A 22,860-nucleotide genomic window follows, 5' to 3' on the forward strand; every position below is an offset into this window, starting at 1 on the left:
GCGAGTTTAGGCAGGCTCCGATAGGTAAATTAAAATTCGATCAATGGGTGCAGGCCCTGCTATGGACTGTGGTCTACGGCATTATCAATGGGCACAAGCCCCGCTACGGACTGCGGTCTACGGCATCATCAATGGGCACATGCCCCGCTGTGGACTGCGGTCTACGGCATCATCAATGGGAACAGGCCCCGCTACGGACTGCGGTTTACGACATTATCAATGGGCACAGGCCCCGCTACGGACTGCCTTCTACGGCATCACCAACGGGCACAGGCCCCGCTACAGACTGCGGTCTACGGCATCATCAATAGGCACAGGCCCTACTACGGACTTCGGTCTACGGCATCATCGACTCCGGTCAAACGCAGACGATCCTGTTAAAAAGAAGCGACTGCGGTCACAAACTCTCGGACGAGTGATAAAGCCCAAATATCAAAGCGACTACGGTCACAAACTCTCGGACGAGTGATAAAGCCCAAATATCAAAGCGACTGCGGTCACAAACTCTCGGACGAGTGATAAAGCCCAAATATCAAAGCGAATGTGGTAAAAAAAACTCTCGGACGAGTGATAAAGCCCAAATATCAAAGCGACTGCGGTAAAAAACTCTCGGACGAGTGATAAAGCCCAGCTATCATCAACAAAGGACGCCTGCAATCGATGTAGAGATTAGGGTCGAACGGTTGATTTGGAGATGCGCAAACGAGAGGACGCCCGCAATCGATGTATAGATTAGGGTCGAATAGTTGATTTGGAGATATACAAACGAAAGGACGCCTGCGATCGATGTATAGATTAGGGTCGAATGTTCGATTTGGAGATCTACAATACAAGAAAACACCTGCGTTCGATGTAGAGATTAGGGTAGAACGATGGATTTTGAGATATGCAAAATGAAAGAGTACATGCGGTCGAGATAAAGACTAGGGTCGCTAGAAAAAGCAACTTTACCTGCGGTCTAGATAAAGACTAGGGTCGCTAGAAAAAGCAACTTTACCTGCGGTCGAAATAAAGACTAGGGTCGCTAGAAAAAGCAACTTTACCTGCGGTCGAGATAAAGACTAGGGTAGCTGGAAAGAGCAATTTTACATGCGATTGATTTAGAGACTAGGGTAGCTGGAAAGAGCAATTTTACCTGCGGTTGATTTAGAAACTAGGGTAGCTGGAAAGAGCAATTTTACCTGCAGTTGATTTAGAGACTAGGGTAGCTGGAAAGAGCAATTTTACCTGCGGTTGATTTAGAAACTAGGGTAGCTGGAAAGAGCAATTTTACCGGCGGTTGATTTGGAGACTAGGGTAGCTAGAAAGAGCAACTTTACCTGCGGTCGATTTAGGCTAGGGTCGCTAGATAGAGCTATATACCTGCGGTCGATTTAGAGACTAGGGTCGCCGGAAGGAGTGTTCGTCTGCAGTCGATTCAGAGGCAAGGGCGGGACAACCGAGGTGAAGATCGAAGACGAAGCCGGAGCATACGGCGTGGAGATCAGGTATTCTTCCTCCTACTCTATATGTGTCTTTTACTTTAATATATTTCCATTGCATGTGCCGTGTTAGCAAAAAACGTTTTCAAAAAACACACATCACTGTCAAAATAGAAAAGTAGGGGCAACTGTAGACACCGAGTCGGAGGACCTGTGACGAAAACCCGTAACAAGATGGTTGGAGTGGTTGATTCTGGGAGTTTTAAAGCAAAAATATATAATAATAAAAAGACGTGAGGTCAGTAGGAGTTGCGGTCGTCGAATGGACGGCTCGCGAGTGCTCGGCGACATGGTGCAAGCGCCTAGCGATAATCGGCGCGCGCCCGACGACAGTTGGACGCGCGCCCGACAGCACGGGGCGCACGCCCGACATACGCTGGGTGCGCGCCCGACAGCGCGGGGCACACGCCCGACGTCCACTGGGCGCGCGCGCCCGACAGCGCGAGGCGCACGCCCGACGTCCGCTGGGCGCACGCGCCCGACGGCCGTTGGGCGAACGCCCAACGCCTGTTGGGCGCGCGCCCAACATTAGTTGGGCGTCCGCCCAACCAAGTTGGGCGTTCGCCCAACACAAGTTGGGCGTCCGCCCAACCTACTTTGGGCGACGCCCAATTTTAATCGGGCGTCGCCCAAAGTTTCCGGGGATCCATGCCTATATAAGGCACGGATCCCCATGCATTTGGGGGGGAGGAATTTTTGGAGCTTTCTCACTCTAGACATTTTTAGAGAGAGAAAGTCAATTTTTTGGAGAAAATATTTTTTTCCCAAAAAATCCAAATTTTTCAAAGTTGAATATTTTACCGGAAACACAAAAAACACCGGAAAATCACGATTCGCGGAATCAACCGACTTCGACTGTCAGATACCGATCTTGAGGTATTATCCGAGGACTAGACTCGTTTTATTTTATTTAATTTATTTCCTTTATTTATTTATTTTTATGTTATAGTTTTATTTATTTAAGTTATTTATTTATTTATCACGCTTTATTTAATTTTTCGTATTTATTTAATTTTCGCCTCGTGTTAAATAAACGTTCGGTTTTGTTTTGAAATAAAAACCTCGTTTTAATATCCCAATACGAACCGTGATCCGATTCAAAGGTAGTTCGGGATTAAAAAACGTTGTAAGTATAAGTTTTCAAATTTTTTCTAAATAACGTTTTAAATAAAAAACATCGTTTAGGAACCTCCGTTATAAACTATGATCCATTTTTGGTAGTTCGGAGGTCCAAAACGATATAATAGATCTAATTTAAAGTGTTTGAACAAATCTGGAAATTATTGCACTAAATCTGTAATTCTGCCTTTTCTGTAACTAAGAACAGATTAGCGACAGATTTTCCATCGGTAATCTGCTGGAATCCGAAAATACTCTTTTAAACCCATTTCTTCAACTTTTTTTGATATCTAATCTCTTATATATATATGTATAATTATGTAATATGTTAGTTAAAATTATTTTTGAGGCATTCACCCAATAATTATCTATATACTTACTTACTTTGTATATTCAATTATAGTTTTCATTGTTTTGGTTTTATGGAATTATTTGTATATGTATATATTTTTTTTTTGGTTTATTTAAATGGATTTAGCCATTATTGAGGATGTGATGTTTCCTATATATTCATAAACTATTTTGGGGATCCAAATTACTTTCATTTTCTTTTAAAACTTATATAGTTTTAGTTATTTTTACATAGTTATAATTAGGATAAAAATGTATTTTGTTTAGTACTCTTTTCTCATTTTCTTTATTATATCATATAGTATTTCTTATTCATTTTCATCTATAAACACATCCTTATTTTTAGATAAAACTATGTATATATATATTCCTATCTTATTTTTGTATATATATGTTTATATTTCAAATATGTTTGATTGGGTAAAATTGGACCTTGATTTGTTAATTGTTGTAATTATGTTCAAGTAAGGTTCAATTGAGTGAAAAAGGGAAAAAAAAACCACAAAAAGAGAGTTTAATTTGTTTGTTTAAATTAAAGCTTTTCTAGATATTCCTAAAGTGTAAATAACGTTTTCTTGTCATTTTTAAACCATTTCCAAAATATCACGTGTTGAAACCTTAATCCGTTCCAACGACGGATTAGGCGAACCTTGTAATTAAAATCGTTTTCATTGTAAATAATAGAGTTTTGAATCATTTTCTTAAATGGTTTGTACAAAATAAATGGACTTGTATGCCTAATCACGTTTTTGGAGTTAAAGTTTTTTTTTATCCCACGTTTTCAAGCACTCGAGTCGTTCCAGGCGATTCGAGTTGATGTCATATAAATTAACGGGGTTTTAAAGCGTACCTAAATCGTTCCAACGGCGATTAAAGTACGAACCATGTAAATAAACTCGTTTTGAGGAATGAGATTAGCTTAGAGTTAGTGTATAATATAAAGTATAAATCACACTATGAACAAATCAATTCTTCCTTCTCCCCTTCTCTCTCCTATGTATTTTAATTCATGTAAATGGGTGATTCTTTACTAAAGTGGCTTTCAATAATATATGCTCAAAACGGTTTTCAAAACGAGAAAGAAAAGGTTTCAAATGAATTTTAAACTTGAAGAAATATGCGATTAGTCCGTTATCGCCTAACACGCTGAGTAGGAGGCCGGTGGTTCATAACCGGGCGATGTCGGGGTGCCTAGTAGCCTTTCTCCGGAAAGGAGCTAGCCTTCTCGGCTCGTACCTAAGTTTCCCGAACCCTCACCGGTCTCCCGCAAGGGATCGGTGTTCATTTTCCCATTCGTGGGTGGCGACTCTTCCATACTCCGAGCTCCGGTCCTGCCGAGCAGCTTGATTCCACGATTGGTTGCTTTCGGCGCCAATCACCGCTTACGTCGTCATGAGGTGTCCACCCCCCGGTCCGCCTGGGCGAGGCCGTTCGGCACCTCGTCTAACAGCGGGATTCCTAAAAGAGAGCCAATTTTTCTACAATCTCCAATTTGGCGATCTTTCAAGAAACCACAACCAGATTATCTCTTTATCCTTTCCCATACCTAGTAGTGCCTTCACATGCAACTTCGAGTAGAGATGACATTAATCAAGTCCAAACAATATTGAAACTTGATTGATGTTACAACACCATCGTCGACATAACTGCAGGAATGTCAGCGGTCGGAATCTTTTGAAGCTATATTTGACCCGCTTCAAGAATTTCCCTTACAAAATGATAATGAACGTCGATATGCTTCATCCTTGCATGATAGACTTGGTTCTTTGCTAAATAAATAACACTCTGACTGTCACAATGCACTTTGACATGCTTCTAACTAACTCCCAAATCTTTTAGCAAACCCTAAAGCCAAATTGATTCCTTAACAACTTCTGTAACTGCCATGTACTCTGCCTCTATCGTAAACAAAGCACTTATCGACTGTAAAGTAGACCTCTAACTAACCGTTGCCTTTGCCATGGTAAACAAATAACCAGTAGTTGACCATCATTTATCTAAATCACTGACATAGTCAGAATCACAATATCCTGCTACGTATTAGCCGACTTTCTCGTCCTGCTCAAACATCAAACCAACATCCACAGTATGTTGGATATACCGTAGAATCCATTTCACAACTTGTTAATGTCCTTTACCAGGATTATGCATATACCTACTCACAACTCCAACTGCTTATGAAACGTCGGACCTCGTACACACCGTCGCATACATCAAGCTACCAACTGCATTCACATATGGAACATTTGACATATATTCTTATTCTTCATCACTTTCTGGAGATAGATATGCACTGAGCTTGAAATGAGGAGCAAGTGGAGTACTGACTTATCTCCATACCGAGAATCTTCTTCGCCTCACCCAAATCTTTCATTTCAAACTCCTAACTTAGTTGAGCTTTCAATTTCTCAATCTCTCATTTATTCTTTGACGTAATCAACATATCATCAACATAAAGGAGAAGATAGATAAATCATCCATCTAGTAGCTTTCGCAAATATATATAGTGATCATATTTGCTTTTAGTGTACTTCTGCCTTATCATGAACATATCAAATCGCTTGTACCACTGCCTTGGAGATTGCTTCAATCCATACAACGATTTGTTCCAACTTGCACACTAAATTTTATTTACCAGCAACCTTGTATCCCTCCGGTTGAGTCATATAGATTTCATCCTCCAAGTCCCCATGTAAAAACACAATCTTTACATCCAATTGAACTAGTTCCAAATCAAATTATGCTACCAAGGTATTCTAATAGAGGTGTGCTTTACAACTGGAGAAAATACTTCATTATAATCAATTCCCTCCTTTTGAGCGTAGCCTTTAGCCACCAACCTTACCTTGTAGCGAACACTAGACTTGTTAGGAAATCCTTCTTTCATTGCAAATACACATTTGCACCCAATTGCCTTTTTCCTTTTGGCAGATTTGCTAGCTTCCATGTCTGATTCTTTTCAAGGGATTTCATCTCCTCATCCATAGCATTCCTCCATCTTTCATCTTTTGAACTCTATACAGCTTCAGAATAAGAGGTAGGAATTTCTTCAACTGAAGATGCACAAGCCACTATATCTTCATAGCGAGCATGATTTTTCTGTTTCTATATGGCTTTTTCAATGCAATTGGCATATGTTGCTGTGGAGATTCTTGTGCTCGAACCTCACCTTCTTGATCTGATCCTTCTACAATAGGAGTATCAGATTCCATTGCTAGATCAATTTTTCTACTCCCTCAAACTCCACCTGTTTGGAAGTACCCTCAACCTACTGTGGAGTACCATCTATTTGCTTATCTTCTACCTTCTTCACTATGGTGGATTCATCAAACGTAACATCCCTGCTAAACATTATCTTCTTAGAATCACAACACCATAAAACGATATATTTTGACTCTAGAGGAAATGCCCATAAATACCGCTTCTTTAGCTCTCGGATCTAACTTCGATTTCTTAACATGGTAGTATACATTGGAACCAAACACACATAAGGAATTATAATCATTAGCTGGTTTTCCATGCCACACCTCTAAAGGTGTCTTACCGTTGATAGCAGATGATGGTAACCGATTAATGAGATGGCTAGCATATGTTACAGCCTCAACCCAGAACTATCTGCCCAACCTACCATTAGACAACATACATCGAACTTTCTCCAGTAGAGTTTGATTTATCTGTTCTGTCATCCCATTCTATTATGGTGTATTTCTAACAGTGAAATGTCGGGTAAATTACATACGTAGTGTACAACCTTTACCCATAATCACACTTTGGTGTACAACCAAAATTTTGTCACATTAAACCGTACAACCTTTTAGTGACCTCCCACTAAAGTGTACAGTCGGTAATTTTGACCGGTCAACGCCTGGTCAACGCACCACCTCATCACTTTTAACTTCCTAACAAATAAAAGTGGGTCCTATCTAATATTAAATGACTAATTTACCCTTAGTTACATTTTCTTTTATTTTTTATTTTTATTTTTCTTTATATTAATATTCATCTTTTTCTCTCTCCCGTCTCTCTCCCTCTCTTCCGCCTCTTCCATCGTCTTCACCACTCCTCAAGATCTCTGCAAATAAACTCCTAACATGTCAATTTTGTTGGGGTTTAATGTCCTATAGACAATTGTTCTAGGATACGAACTTAATGTAAATGAAGTGTTCTTTATATCGTTTGTTTTAATGAGATATGGTTTCATAACTGTATAAAGGCAATCCCTTTTTAAGAACTAAATAAAGTCTAATAAAAGGAAATCCATAAGTTTGTTTAAACTGATTATAAAGTGTTCATACCAGCATGAAGTGAGACGAAACTTTATGATAAAATAATAAACTTAAAACCACCCCAAGTCAAGTAATATGTTTAGGATTGACATATCACTGCTGAGACTTTCATGTAACAATGTCTTCTGTCGAGACAGAAAGCTGATCTCACAAGCTTCATATATACAGATATCTGGACAGTTACATGGATCCAATGAAAAGAAGTTCATTAGGATTGGGGACCCGACTTGAGATAACAGGATGGGTAGATTCATCCTTGTCACCTGTTCATCTCATTGGTATTAATAGGTGTAAGTAATCCTCAGACTCAAAGGAATGTTAATTGGTGATTCTGGATTACGGAATGTGATGCTTTGATCCTGTTGTAACACGATCCATAACAAAGATAACTCTGGGATGTGAACGGTAGACGTTGGGTATCACAGAAAGTAATTGCAGGATAATTATACATTGGATTGAGCATTTATCACTCCCGATAAATGGAAGATACGTCCATGGATTGCTTGTGGAAGACTCGACTCTAAATCCTTGCAAGGTGATAGCTTAAGACTTGAAATACAGATTTCACTTAACCTATCTAATTGGAGTTGACTCGGCCTGTACAAGTAAAACGAACGTCTCGCTATATGTGACTTGACATTATCCATAGTCATAAGATTCAGTTCAAGGATGTAGTTGATAAAGGATCGAATTATACTGTAACTAATACGGAAAGGTCAACGACAGAATCAACCTGTCTTCTTATAGCTCTGGGGGAATGTTTCAGATTTGCTAATCACATTTCGCGTACTCATTCCGTTATGCAAAGATTAAATATAATTCTTTGAAAATTAATTTAATAGTTGCATACGGCTAGAAGCAATAAGAACCTAATGGGTCACACATAAGACTTGGAGCCCAAAAGAGAAAAAGATGTTAATTAATTAATGGAAGCCCAACTGAGTCCACTAAGGCCCAGTATATAGGGGGGAGATTTTCAGGTATGAAAATACATGAATAATTTAATTTGATTTTAACAATTCTAATTAGATTATGATTGCGAATTAAATTAATAAAAGGATAAATAAGTTAGGAGGTTTAATGAGATTAAAATTACTCCTATTATTATCCTATAAGGTTATTATTATTATCTTTATATTTAGATATATTAATAGATAATAAATAAGAATTATATTCCGAATTAAATTCTTATTCAGTAACCTAATTCTATCTAACTAGGTTTTAGATACAAGAGAATATAAATACCCCCTATATGTGTAATTTTCGAAATACACTAGAGCAACCAAGAGAGAGAATTTCGACCCCCCTAGACGAGGACGAAATAATCCACCGCTTCCTACCGATTCAATTGATTTCATCTCTTTCTCTTTATCCTTGATCTTGTATTGATTTATTAGAGACAATCTATACTTGATTGTTTTCACGGTTGATCACTAACTTGATTTGGGTTGTGTTTTGTTTTGTGCTCATGAACTCGGAGTAAGAGTTGAGGGCACTTCGCTTGCAACGGTAGATAGTTCGTCAAAAGGTATTTCCTTCTATCCCTCTTTATATGAAATAACGATTAACGGATCTTGGGTTAATGGAAAAAGGTTAAAATTTTTATATTTCCGCTGCCATACGTTAGCCTTATTTTTCCATCAGTGGTATCAGAGCCTGCGTTAAATCCGTTATTTCATATATGAAAATTTAGAAGTTTTTCAATCAGATTGAATAAATATTTATAGTTAGGTTAATTAACAAATCTATTTTGATTAATTAGTTCTAAAGATAAATAAGTTTTAATTAATTGTTAATTAAATTTGTTTATGCATATGTTCCTAATTATTTCAGTTGACAATCATTATAACAAAAGCTATTAGTTTTATAGTTAGATTGGTAAAAGTTAATTTTATTGATTATAAAGATAAAATGGAAAATCTATAATAGGTTTTCTTATTTTCTGAAAATCGTTTTAAAACCTTTTTAAAATTGATATATATATATATATATATATATATATTTTTTTTTTTTAAAAAAAAAAAAATTGGACAGCAGCTCGGGTCGCGCCTCACGGCGCAACCCGGCTACTGTCGCGCGGTTGGCCGCCGCTGCCGCAAGGCAGCGGCGGGCCAGACGCGTTAGGGCTGCTGCCAAACGGCAGCAGCCGCGTCCTCGGGCCCGGCCTGAGACCCACTTATTTTAAAATCAGTTTTAAATATATTTGTATATATATATATATATATATATATATATATATATATATGTTTCAGAAATTAATAGTTTTATGTTTTGATTATCGAATGAAAAGTTTATTTAAAAGTTTGTTACCTATTTGTAAATCAAAAGTATTAAATGAATTGAAATCAAAATAATTGGGACATGCATAATTAAAGTTTTGTATAGTTGTATTAATCTAAAAGGTTAATATAGAAGATACGAAACTGTTAGAAGTAAAAGTGGATGAAGTTAATTTGATGTGTTAATATGATTAACCTAAATATTACATAAAGTATTTATGTAATCAACCAATTAAATTTATTTAATTGAGTCTATGCATGTTTGGAGTTATGGACATATTTGGACCCTCTTTTAGTCTTTTGGTATTTTTGAAATAGGGCCTGCGAGTCCTGCCTTTCTACTATCTATTGTAATTTCTCCTCTCATCTAATTCCCTTCAAGTTAATTGAAGTTTTCTTTAGTAGAATAGAAATTAATATGTAATTTCAAAGCGCCATGGAGAAGACGGAGGACCTAAAGAGAAATATGTAATAGTTAGTATTTCCCTAGGTTTGGCCCTTTATTCCGTCTCTGGCTCGACGGAATAATTTAGATGATATGTCCATAACGCCAATGTATGTGTCTGATGTATGCTAAAGCAAATCAAGACTAAGTTAGATTATGAGACTTAAAATAAAAATCCCTCACTAATTAAAAGTTAAGTAAATAAGCAAGTTATTAAAATCGGTTGCCCCTCCCTAATATTATAATTCAGCCGGCAGTACTGGGGGCCCTTGGGTTGTTGAGCAAACTCAAGCTCGGGGTCTTATGGTAACACCTGAATTATCGAAAATCATTCTTTCATGAATATGGGGTAATACTTAAATTAGATTATGATAATTGGATGAACAAACTCATGTTGTCATAAACTAATGGGCAATATGGTTGGGATTAATATGAATAGCATATTAGTTACTAATGTGGTTAGTAACCCAATAACCTAGGAATCACATCAAAGATGTGATTGATTACATGAATCTACCTAACAAATGAGACTAGCTTGTTGAGCAAACACAAGGTGAAATCTCAGGAGTTAGGATCTTAGCTCACTAAAGGATTTGCGAAATTCTTTGAATTAATATGGAGGACTATTAATTTGGCAAAATAGTGGGAGCAATCTAAAATAAACAAAAGGCCTATAATTTTAGATTGATATATTTTAAAGCAAATGAATAACGTACGTTTACTCTTTCTCACTCTCAGGTTATATTAAAACACTCTTAAAATCATGACTAAAACCAATCTGCAAAACATTCTTACCGATAACAAGTTGAACGGTTCAAACTTCACCGATTGGTTTCGTAACCTTAAAATCGTTTTGAAGTTCGATAAGATAGGGTATGTACTTGATACAAAAATACCCCCTATCCCAGCTGATGATGCTCCCATTGAAGAAATTGATGCTTACCAGAAGCACAAAGCTGATGACGATCATGCGGGATGCATCATACTTGCATCGATGACACCAGAATTGCAAAGGCAACATGAGGAAATGGATGCCTATTCCATCATCATGCACCTAAAGGAACTGTTTGGGAAATAGACTAAGTGCGAACGCTACGAGATATCCAAGTTGCTATATCGTTGCAGGATGCAAGAGGGCACATCTGTGATGAGACATTGTGTCAAGATGATTGGCTATATTACCAAGCTTTCTAGTATTGGATTCGCAATGGATAATGAACTAAGCATAGACTTAATTCTTCAATCCCTCCCAGAGAGTTATTCACAGTTCATCATGAACTATCAGATGAATGACTTGCAAACCTCTCTTGAAGAGCTTGCAAATATGCTCAAGTCAGTTGAGCCCAATATGAAGAAAGACAAGGCAATACCGGCTCTTGTCATAGAGGGATCAAAGAAGAGGAAGGGGAATTTTCCCAATCCTAAACATCACAAGAAAGGCAAGGGAGCCATACCCACTAGAGCTAAGGGAAAGGAAGTGAAGAAGCCCAAAGGAGAGTGCCACTTCTGTGGTAAAGACGGGCATTGGAGAAGGAACTGCAAGGAGTACCTAGCCTCCCTCAAGAAGGGAAAGGGCGGTGCTTCAACATCTGGTATGTTTTATATTGAAATAAATACAGTCTCACAGTTTGAATCTTAGGTACTTGATACCGGATGTGGATCTCATATTTGTACAAATATGCAGGAACTAAATCGGACTAGGGAATTAAAGAAAGGGAGCATAAACTTGCGAGTAGGAAATGGAGCAAGAGTTGCCGCCCTCGCCATTGGAGATTATGCTTTGAGCTTGCCCTCTGGGCTTGTAATAGAATTAGAGAACTGTTTGTATGTTCCAGAAATGTCTCATAACATTATTTCTATTAGCCGTCTTGTTGAAAATACATGAATAATTTAATTTGATTTTAACAATTCTAATTAGATTATGATTGTGAATTAAATTAATAAAAGGATAAATAAGTTAGGAGGTTTAATGAGATTAAAATTACTCCTATTATTATCCTATAAGGTTATTATTATTATCTTTATATTTAGATATATTAATAAATAATAAATAAGAATTATATTCCGAATTAAATTCTTATTCAGTAACCTAATTCTATCTAACTAGGTTTTAGATACAAGAGAATATAAATACCCCCTATATGTGTAATTTTCGAAATACACTAGAGCAACCAAGAGAGAGAATTTCGACCCCCCCTAGACGAGGACGAAATAATCCACCGATTCCTACCGATTCAATTGATTTCATCTCTTTCTCTTTATCCTTGATCTTGTGTTGATTTATTAGAGACAATCTATACTTGATTGTTTTCACGGTTGATCACTAACTTGATTTGGGTTGTGTTTTGTTTTGTGCTCGTGAACTCGGAGTAAGAGTTGAAGGCACTTCACTTGCAACGGTAGATAGTTCGTCAAAAGGTATTTCCTTCTATCCCTCTTTATATGAAATAACGATTAACGGATCTTGGGTTAATGGAAAAAGGTTAAAATTTTTATATTTCCGCTGCCATACGTTAGCCTTATTTTTCCATCAAGAACAGAATAAACTTGGAGACAAAGTATTTTTACTTTGGGTAAGGCTCAGAAGGTGCAGGAAGCTGTCTGGGAGACTTTGCCATAAATGTGGGAACATTCTGTTTCATCTGACGGAAAGCTGCTGAGCACTGGCGAAGACAGAAGATACAAGGATATGATTGGCTGAGGACGCTGAGCACGTACTGAGTGAAAGCGACAGGAAGCCGTTTGCCTCCAACGGTTATTTCGAAATTCGAAATCACCGGTGCTTGAAGTGTCACTATAAATAGGCCTTTCAATTGCTTCATTCGATGCAGATCTTTAATCAAGTCAAAACGATGACCAAATTGATACTTGAAGTTCTGTGAGAAAAGCAAAGCAAATCTTACACCAATTCCAATCTTGTGTAAAAGTCTAGAGTGATTTTATTCATCTAAAGTGTCTTAGCAATTGTTGTTTAGGACAAACATTTATCATTTCTAGAAGTATAGAAAGGAGAAGCTGAGTACTCGGTTATAGTACTCAGCGGTAGTAATAGGAGTGAGTAGAGGAATAGAGGAAGGTACTCTTGTATACTCAGCTTCTGTTGTAAAAGGTTTCGTGCTCTACCTTTAAAGAGCTCAGTAGAGGATTCAAAAAGCTCGGACGAGTTCCGGGGACTGGACGTAGGCGGAGAGGCCGAACCAGGATATGTCTGTTGAGTAACATATTTCTAACCCTTAACTCCTTTATATATTGCTTGCTATAAAACTGACCAAGTAACGAACCCACACTGAGTTAAGTGCATTGAGAAGCTGAGTTCAGGAATAGACTCAAGTGCTATCTCCTGACTCAAGAAAAGAAGCAGACTTAGTCACCAATTGACTAAGCTTGTGTCTTAAACTACTCAGCACTACTGTGTAAACCTTTTCCTAAAGAAAAGAAGTCGGCCTTAACGGACAACATTTTTGAATAGTTCCTATCCCCCCCTTGGAACTAATTTTATCACGTTACACGGGACCAACATAAGTCACCCTTCTCTCTTTCTCTCTCTCTAACACCATCTGAAAGTGAAATTGATTCTTAATAGTGCAAAATCTTGGACTTTAATTAAGTTTTGGTGTTAGGATTAAATTGAATCGATAAACAAACAATTGGGAAAAACAGAATAAAAATATTGATAAGAGATGTCAATAGTTAGGTATAAAATCGTGACTAAGTGAGTAAGTGCCACAAAGAGAAAGATCTCTACATCTGCATCACTATCGATAAGGCATACGACATCGCCAAAGATATGTTGATTCTATTATGTTGTTGTTGCTTTTCTTTAAATTTCAAATCTGAATCACCAATAATGAGAGTTGGAACGAAATAGAAGAAATGGAAATCTGAGTTTAATTACCGAAAGAACTAGAATTGAAGAAGAGCGTTTTAATTATGTTGATGGCTATTAGTTAAACGTCATTTATCAAGAGAAAAGAAGAGAATAGTAAAAACCATGTCCATGTGTTTGTTAATAATAATGGAAAATGGGTTCATTTTTTAAATACAAGAAAGGTTGGTAGTGCCTCGCCATGAGCCTCTTGAGAAGACAAGGAAGAGAGATGGGTTCATTCGTGGTTGCTCTTTTGATTCAGTCTTCTTTATTCATGCTCCTGACCTTCCCGTCTTTTTTTACTGTATCCTTTTTTCCTTCTCTATTTTCACTAATTACCCTTCTGAAACTTTCAGATCATGTTAGAACGAGAGAGGTGAGTTGGAAAGAGAAAGAAATTTGAAGAGAGAGAGAGAGAGAGAGAGGTTAAAGAGAGAAATAAATTTGAAGATTGAGAAAGAAATAGAGAGAAGAAGATGAAGAGATGGAGGGATAAGGGTAAAAGAGGAAAATGATTAAAAATTGATTTTTTTTATAATTTATGGATCCCACTTTACTAATTATTTGAATGAAAATGATGAGGTGGCATATTGACCGGTCATTTTTACCGGCTGTACACCAAAGTGGGAGGTCGTCTATAGGATCATACACATTAGTGAGACAAATTGAAGGTTGTACACCAAAGTGTGAAATGAGGCAAAAGTTGTACACCATCAATGAAATTTACCCACTATAGTTGCTCTGCTGCAAATTTAGAATTACGATAAATATATGTTTCAACTATTGTTTATGTTAATTGTACCTTTACTGGATTTTTTTTTTTTTTTTTGCTTTTTATAGTCATTTTCTTGCCATAGTGGATCGTGTATTAGGCTTAGCCTATATGTATGTGATGTTTTATTCCTTACTGCTTTCATGTTGTACTTGCAATCTTATTAGTTAATGAAATATTAGCATTTTCATAAGAAAGAAAGATTAGTAATTGCAGTTTTATCAATTTTTTTTTGTTAGAACATGCTTGTACATAAGAAATGATGTAAACCCCCTTATTGTCCAACTCCGTGTGTTTGAAAGATTATGAATTATGTTTATAATTCTACATTTATCGTTCTCAACGCATATTGTGTTCATCGTAGTAATTATATAGGGTTGAAAACAAAAACTAGAAATAATGAAAGAACCCGATTAAATGATATTTAAGATATTCTAATCAAGATTGAGTAGATGAGTGTCCGCAAACTCGTTTTTTGAAGGGTATAATACTGTATTCTCCATTTGGCGTCTGTTGTATCTATTATTATCGGTATTAGTAGAAATACCGAGTGACAACTATTATTACTCATCAGAAACAGGCATCCCGAAATCACCCCATCCGTCTCGATCCATTAACGCATTTTATTAATTTCGTGATCACTCGTAAATTAAAATTAAAATTCACATGAGAGAAAATGATTCGACCGCTACAATGAGATTACTATTAAAGAGGAGTCAAAGGTCACAATGACTAGTCAATGAATGACTTTTATGTTAGAAAGTGTAAAATTGAGTGGCTTTTATGTTATATTTTGAAGTGCATTGACCATACTGTAGAAACAAGTGAAGTTTAGTCGCTGTGAGTGTAATTCGCCTATAAATGTGTGCTTTCAATTATACTTTTATCTGGACTCTTGCTAAATAAAATGCAAGGAAAAAGCAAAATTTCAAACCCTCATAAGGACTCGTGTCACATTTCAACTAGTGAGTCAAACGTCGAAGAGAATGAAATGATGTTTGACTTTGGGAAGGAAAAACACGCGCTCTAGCCTTACAATGCTTTTAATAACATAAGTGAATATTTTATTCAAGCTTGAGTAGATCTTGATTAATTCCTCATGCTTGTTAGATGCTTGGAACACGCTTCCTAAATCTCTCCCCATAAGATTGGTTATAAGATTCCTTCCTTAAATAGGAATCCTTAGGCAGGCAAATATTGCCTCTTTAATGAGGAAGGCCGAATTTCTCAGTTCCTTTCCTATTCAAACACACCGCTAGTTTTCTCCTATTCAAACACGATGTTAGTTTTAATAAGGAAGGCCAACTTCCTTAGGTACATTATTTTTCGGAGCTTATCTCTCTAACTTCTCTATTTATTTTCTTTATAAGACTATAACTAACTTGAGTGTTAAAGTATTCCTCGCTAGGTATCCGACCAAGCCTTTTCATTTATTTTTAAAGGTATTTGCTCGCATACATTAGTGTCGAACATATCCTTCCAAATATTATGATCAACATATCTGGGTCTCTTTCAAAAGCAGATTCTACACTCTTATCAAAACACACACACCACTACTAACTCACGAAGGCTCAACTAATAACAAACTTAAAAAAAACTAATCCCCAATGAAAACACCTCCAACCTTATACGCATTCAAAAGCTTGATTGCTTTTAATACCTTCTCACCATATTTTAGTCTAAAAAATGAAGGGGCTCTCTAAAAAACCATAGTAAAAGATATAAGGAAAACTGACCTGCATACCCTTGTTTTTCGCGCATTCGCGAAGCACGACGAAATATCTTTAGCCAAGCACTAGGTCATGTGAATTGACTTATGAGGAATTTGGACCTTCCAAAGATGATGCCAGCTAGAGGGAGATCAATTTGAACACGAGGCTCTGTCCGGAATTTCCTTGCATCTGGCGGAACGAACTAGTAGCTCGACTTAACATTATAGACCTTCGATTTAGAATGGAACCAAAAAATAGAATCATATAGCCTTCTTTGGCTTAAAGGCATCTTTAAGACAACCTCCACGACATCTAATGGAAAATAGTGATAAATTAGGCCTCTTCCAATTGAAGGGAATCAAGCTAGAAACCCATAAGGAGAAAATATAATTGAGTATAAACAAAGAGAAATTACAAGGAGTATCTAGAATCCATTTATGCTTCAAAACCTCAATTATTCTAACTGTTCTCCATCCGCCAACAATTCCATTCGATAATGATTCCCCTAGCTTGTATAAGACTGCTTTAGGAAAAAAGTCATGCTTAGCTTCGAAAATACCAGTTCTGGGAAAAAATATTTGAACTTGAAAATTCTTGAACAAAAAGCGTTGCCAACGCCTATTGAAGCTTACTACATAAAGGCTCAGGGAGTAAGAAACAAATCATTATAAATTAAGAAAATGTTTAAGCTATAGATTTAATTAGAACTTCTTCCCCCCCAAAAAGAGTATTTTCTCATGCCTACCCCCACACCTTATTCCACACGCTCTCCTTAAGAAACCTAAAAATAAATTTCTTGAATTTACCAACTATTGCTGAGAGCTTCAGATATGTTGAGAATCGACAAACCTCATTGACTCCGAGAATATCAATCAACTCCCTTCTAGCCATCTCGCTAACGCACAAGCTAAAACTCATTTCAATTTCATCAAAATTAAACCTTTGGTCTAAAACTACTTTGTATAACTGCATAATTCGTTTAAGATTATTACACTCAGATGCAACAATCCTAAAGAAAGTAAGAGAGTCCTATGCGACAAAAAAGATGCAAAATAGAAAGAATCCTCATAATAACTCCAATACCAACAATTAACCTTATACTAACACTAAATTCTTAGAAAAATTAGTGAATGATAAATCAAGGGTGTTGTTATACCCATCCTCAAATTCCCACCCATAGCCCCGTGAAAGGACGAAAATGCCCTTTCATGGGTTAAGGATGGGAAAATGCTATTTTTTTTGCTCTCCCGACACGCGGGCGTGTGGCTATCACGCCTCACCGTGTGGTCGGACGTGATAGCCCCACGCCTCACCATGTGGTCGGGCGTGATAGCTACACACCCGACCACAAGGTGAGGCGTGGGGCTATCACGTCCGACCACACGGTGAGGCGTGATAGCCACACGCCCGACCTCATGGTGGGACGTGATAACCACACGCCCGCGTGTCGGGAGGGCAAAAAAATTAATCCGCTATTGAATTAAACCCGTAAATACCTGTTACGTAAAAAAAAAATTAGTCCGTTGTTGAATTAAACCCGTAAAAAAATTAGTCCGCTATTGAATTGAACCCGTAAATACCTTAATTAACAAAATAAATATTTAGTTAAACTAAATTAAACAAACAAAAAATTACAAAAATTTAATTAAATTTAACTAAAAATCTACAAAATTACACTAAATTAATCTAAAAAGTTAACATATAAATTATAATCAAATTAATATCACAATTTCACATATAAATTAAACCCCAAATTAATCTAAACATTTAACAATTTAATTAAAATGTAAATATAATTTTTTTTTAAAAAAAATTTCAAAAACCCCTCGGGCGTATGAACATCACGCCCGAACCATAGGTCGGGCGTATGAACATCACGCCCGACCTACGGTTTCGGCGTATGAATATCACGCCCGACCTGTGGTGCGGGCGTGATAGCCTCATGCCCGCACCATAGGTCGGGCGTGATATTCATACGCTGGAACCGTAGGTCGGGCGTGATGTTCATACGCCCGACTGCGATTCCGGCGTTTTTGAAAAATCGCCCACAGATTCCATTTTTAAGTTTAAATCAAAAAACAAAAACGGTAAATCTTATCATTTTCGCTTTCCCTTTACGGTTATTGTTACGCTCCATATTTTGGTTCACAAATTAGTCCGGATTTGATCAAAGAATGTGTAGGGTGTTTGAGAGGTTTTGTGTTTTTTCAAATTTTGGGTAAAGGGTAGTTCAATTTTTTCACGGGGCTAGGGGTGGGAATTCATGGCTGGATATAGTAATTCACTGAATCAATTTAGCTAATAATGATTTATATGTAACATAGCTACATGTTAATTTTATAGTTTTATATATACTTACCCATAAAAATTTCCAACTTTTTACCATTTGATATCCTAAATATATAATTAGACCATTACTCACTTAAATTTGTCAATTTAGACCTATTATACACCTAATTTTGTTAATTTTGGATCTCCGACATACTTATTTACTAATTCAACAAACATGAAAACTGACTTGCGAGTAACATGTTTTTGAATTTATTTTTTTACTAGTCGAAAACTCGTGCGATGCACGAGATACGAAACTTTTATATAATTTAGATAAATAAATAAATTGACATATTTACATTTAAGTAATTTTATATCATGCTATGAATTTTTTTATATTATGTATATTTGAAATTAATATTTATTTTTATTGATAATTCAAATTAAATTAATTTTGAAAATAATTGATTAATTTTTTATAGAATTTTAATCAAAGGTGAATGATTTATTTATTTTTACAAAATTCAATGATTTGTACTTTTTAGTAATTTTAATACATTTTCATATTTTAAAATTTTATGAAACAATAATAATAAAATATGAGATTAAAGTTTGTCATAAAACTGTTTTTATGACAAACTTAGCTGATTTCTTCTCGAAAAAACTTTTCTCTATTATCGATAGTTTCAAAGGAGAGTCCCTTGCCAGAGCCTCTCAGTGTTGTGATGTCCATCTCGTGGGATGGAGCAGGCCAAGAGAGGGGGTTGTGAAGCTGAATACTGATGGTTCCTGCCTCAGTAAGGGTAAGATTGCGGCTGGAGGTGTGCTTAGAGATGTAGGGGACGTCTAGCTTTCTGGGTTCTCCCAGAATTTAGGGTTGGGTTCTTCCTTTTCTGCGGAGCTCTGGGCTATTCTTACTGGAATCAATCTTGCTAAAAGGCTGGGTGTTAAGAGGCTCTCTGTGGAGTCTGATAATTTGGAAGCAATCAAAATGATTTCTGAGAATCATTCTATGGGTCTTAACAGTCGCAACCTCATCAAAGCTATTATAAGGCTTTGCTCCTCCTTTGAGTTCGTAGAGTTCAGACACATTTTTAGAGAGCAGAATCGTGTTGCTGATCGCTTGGCGGTGGCGGGCCATGAAGGGACGTTAGGCGTTACTACCCTTCCTGTTTCCCCTAGTTTCATCTCTCATATTCTCTTAGAAGATAGGATTGGGGTTAGCTTCCCTAGGCTAATTCCTGGGTAGTTTGTTGTTATTCATTTTTCTTTTCCTTTTCTACCAAAAAAAAAAAAAGAAATATATTATAATATAATGAAAAAACCAAAAATTCAATTAAACTGCACTTAAAATTAAATATTATATTTACGATACAAAAGAATTACAATCTATGGTAAAGTGGAAGCAACATCAATATATTATGCTATAAACTATTACAATCAACACTTTTCTAATGTTGCACATGAAGAAACTTTATCAATTCAATATATTACATATAAAAAAAATAAAATTCATAAGAATTAGTCACAAATTCATTTTGATGATAATCATCTTGCTCGATGGAATTTTCTGATCACCAAGTATTCGAATTCAATTATTCATTCTGCTATAATAACCCAATATATCCAATTGAATCGGCTTAAGGAGATGATTTCTCATATTTTCATCTCGTAATATCTCATCAAGTCAGTCAATCAATTTGTTCTTCATTCTTTCACTATTTAGAATATCAGTCATGCTCGCAGATATCACTTATTTGATTTCATTAATATTTTCTAATAATTATATATTCTTGAATTTTGTAAGCAAGAATAGAAAATAAAAATGAATGGATAAAAAAGATAATTAGGAGAGAACTATCTTCCTCTCGTTTTTTTTTCGAAAATAAGAGAGAATGTCAAGATATAAGCATATAAAGAGGAGAGTGGAAATATTTTTTTGCCTATTAATTAAAAAATTTATTTTTTCTTAATGAAGTATTAAGTCTACTCAGTAAAAAAAACGTTTTATAATTAATATGTGAATTAATTCTATTAATTAGAATTATTATGCTCAATATTTGAGAATTTGAAGAGATTCAAATAACAATATTTTTTTAATTAATGTTTTCCAACAACTTGTCCTATGATCATGTTTCATTTTCATATGTTAAAAATCTTTAATTACTAACAATTATGTACAAACCATAATATAATAGTTTGAAACTATATAAGCCAATATTGCAAAATCAATTATCTCAATATCTCATAATTAATGTACATTTTTAGGATTTTGAGTATCAAAATTTATTTTTATTTACCTTCATTTTGAATTCGTATCTAGCATAATCCAAATTCTTTAAGAATAAACACCTCATCAAGTGCATTAGACGCTTACAATTTCTTTGTCTAGAGAACTGAAAAAAATAACTTATTGATAATAATAATAATAATAATAATATAACATAATTAATAATTGAAATAAACTTCCTTGTAAGTATAATATTTCAATACCTCTTCAATATTTTATTCAATATGTCTTAAACTTCAATGAACAACTATTGTGTGAAACTTTATATCTATTTGTACCAAAATACATAAAAATAAAAAATACAATCCATATCAGTTAGTTAAAACTCAAACTAAAAAAATGAGTGGATTTCAACAGGTTTCGAATTACAAAAATTAATCTAACTTCAATTAAAGCTACAAATTGAGTTCATATAAAGCCGAAAATCTAAATTAAGTTAGAGTTAACAATTGAAACGATAACACCTAACAACATATACTAAAAAAGAATGCAAATATACAACTTGCCTCGCGTTGTGCACTATGCGCTGGCGACAACGAAACACTGAGCCACCTGTTCATAAATTGTCCAATTTCCAGGACATTATGGACTAGCATCGGAGAAAGGTTCAACGTGCCAATGGCATTTACTGCTGATTTCAATTCTTTTTTTTGCAGGCCTTTATGAGATACGTTTTGGCGCACAAGTTTCCTACTTGTGGTACTCGACAATTGTCGGATGCACTTGGCTCATCTGGAAAACCAGGAATGACGCCATCTTTGATTCACAGCTCCCTTCAATCCAAACTCTGCAACACTCAATCAATACTCTCGTCAAGGAGTCGAATGGCATAGGCCGCGGCTACTGTAATAGTAGGCATGACCGTGACATACTCAATAATCTTCACTTATCGCCCCGTCCGCCGCCGGAGCCTAATATAAGAATTGTTAAATGGATCAGACCACCTGCAGGGTGGATAAAAGCCAATACCGACGGCTCGGCTATAAGCGGGACTGGTGCAGCAGGAGCGGGCGGCATTTTCAGAAATCACCGCGGGTTCGCACATGAGAGCTTTGCCTTTGCAATCCCTTCTGCGAATGCTTTTTTGGCAGAAATTAGAGCAGTAATTTTTGCCGTCGACATTGCTTGGGAAAAGGGATGGACCAACCTTTGGATCGAATCCGATTCACTGGTCGTGGTAACGCTGCTCAAAACCCGCTCAGATTCTGTCCCATGGTCAGTTCGTCAGCAATGGCTCAACTATCTTCGACAATCCTCACAAATGGAAGTCATAGTCACTCACATCTTTCGCGAAGGAAACAGGGCTGCGGACGCCCTTGCACGCTTCGGTGTCGGCGCCAACGACATCAATTGGTGGAACACGGCTCCAGACTTCTGTCAGCCAATGGTTTTTGATGATTTATTTAATATCTGTCACTTACGTTTGTCTTAACTTTTTTCTCCCTTCTCTCCCCCCTATTGTACTTTTTTCATTTTTTATCTAATATATTCGGGTTTTGCTGAGCCTGCGGCTGGGGTGCCAACATACTTGGGATGTCAGTCTCAGTCCTAGTATCGTCCCAGCTTTCATAAAAAAAAAAATACAAAATCTTTATTTTAGTCATTTTGAAAAAAAAGATAAATAAAAAAGAAAACATGGATAAGATAGCGAAAGGTATGGAACCTGGGTAACGACAAAAATGGAATTTCATCTCTGAAAGATGAAACTATAACAACTATTGTTTAATAAAAATAAAACAATAACACAATTGAGAACAAAAATAACTATAACATATTAAAAAAAAATCGAATAATTACCTTGAGAAACGTAAGAATTTCTCAAGATTTTTGACACTTTTGTGTTTCCTGATTTTAGTTGTCCGTGCATCTTCTATTTCTATCGGGTTTCTTCAATTGGAGATATCAGTTTGAAAAAAAAAACAAATAAAAAAGAAAAACATTGATAAGGTAGCGAGAGGTATAGAACCTGGGTAACGGCAGAAATGG

This window comes from Euphorbia lathyris, chromosome 3 (genome assembly GCF_963576675.1).
Source record: "Euphorbia lathyris chromosome 3, ddEupLath1.1, whole genome shotgun sequence".
NCBI classification, from domain to species: domain Eukaryota; kingdom Viridiplantae; phylum Streptophyta; class Magnoliopsida; order Malpighiales; family Euphorbiaceae; genus Euphorbia; species Euphorbia lathyris.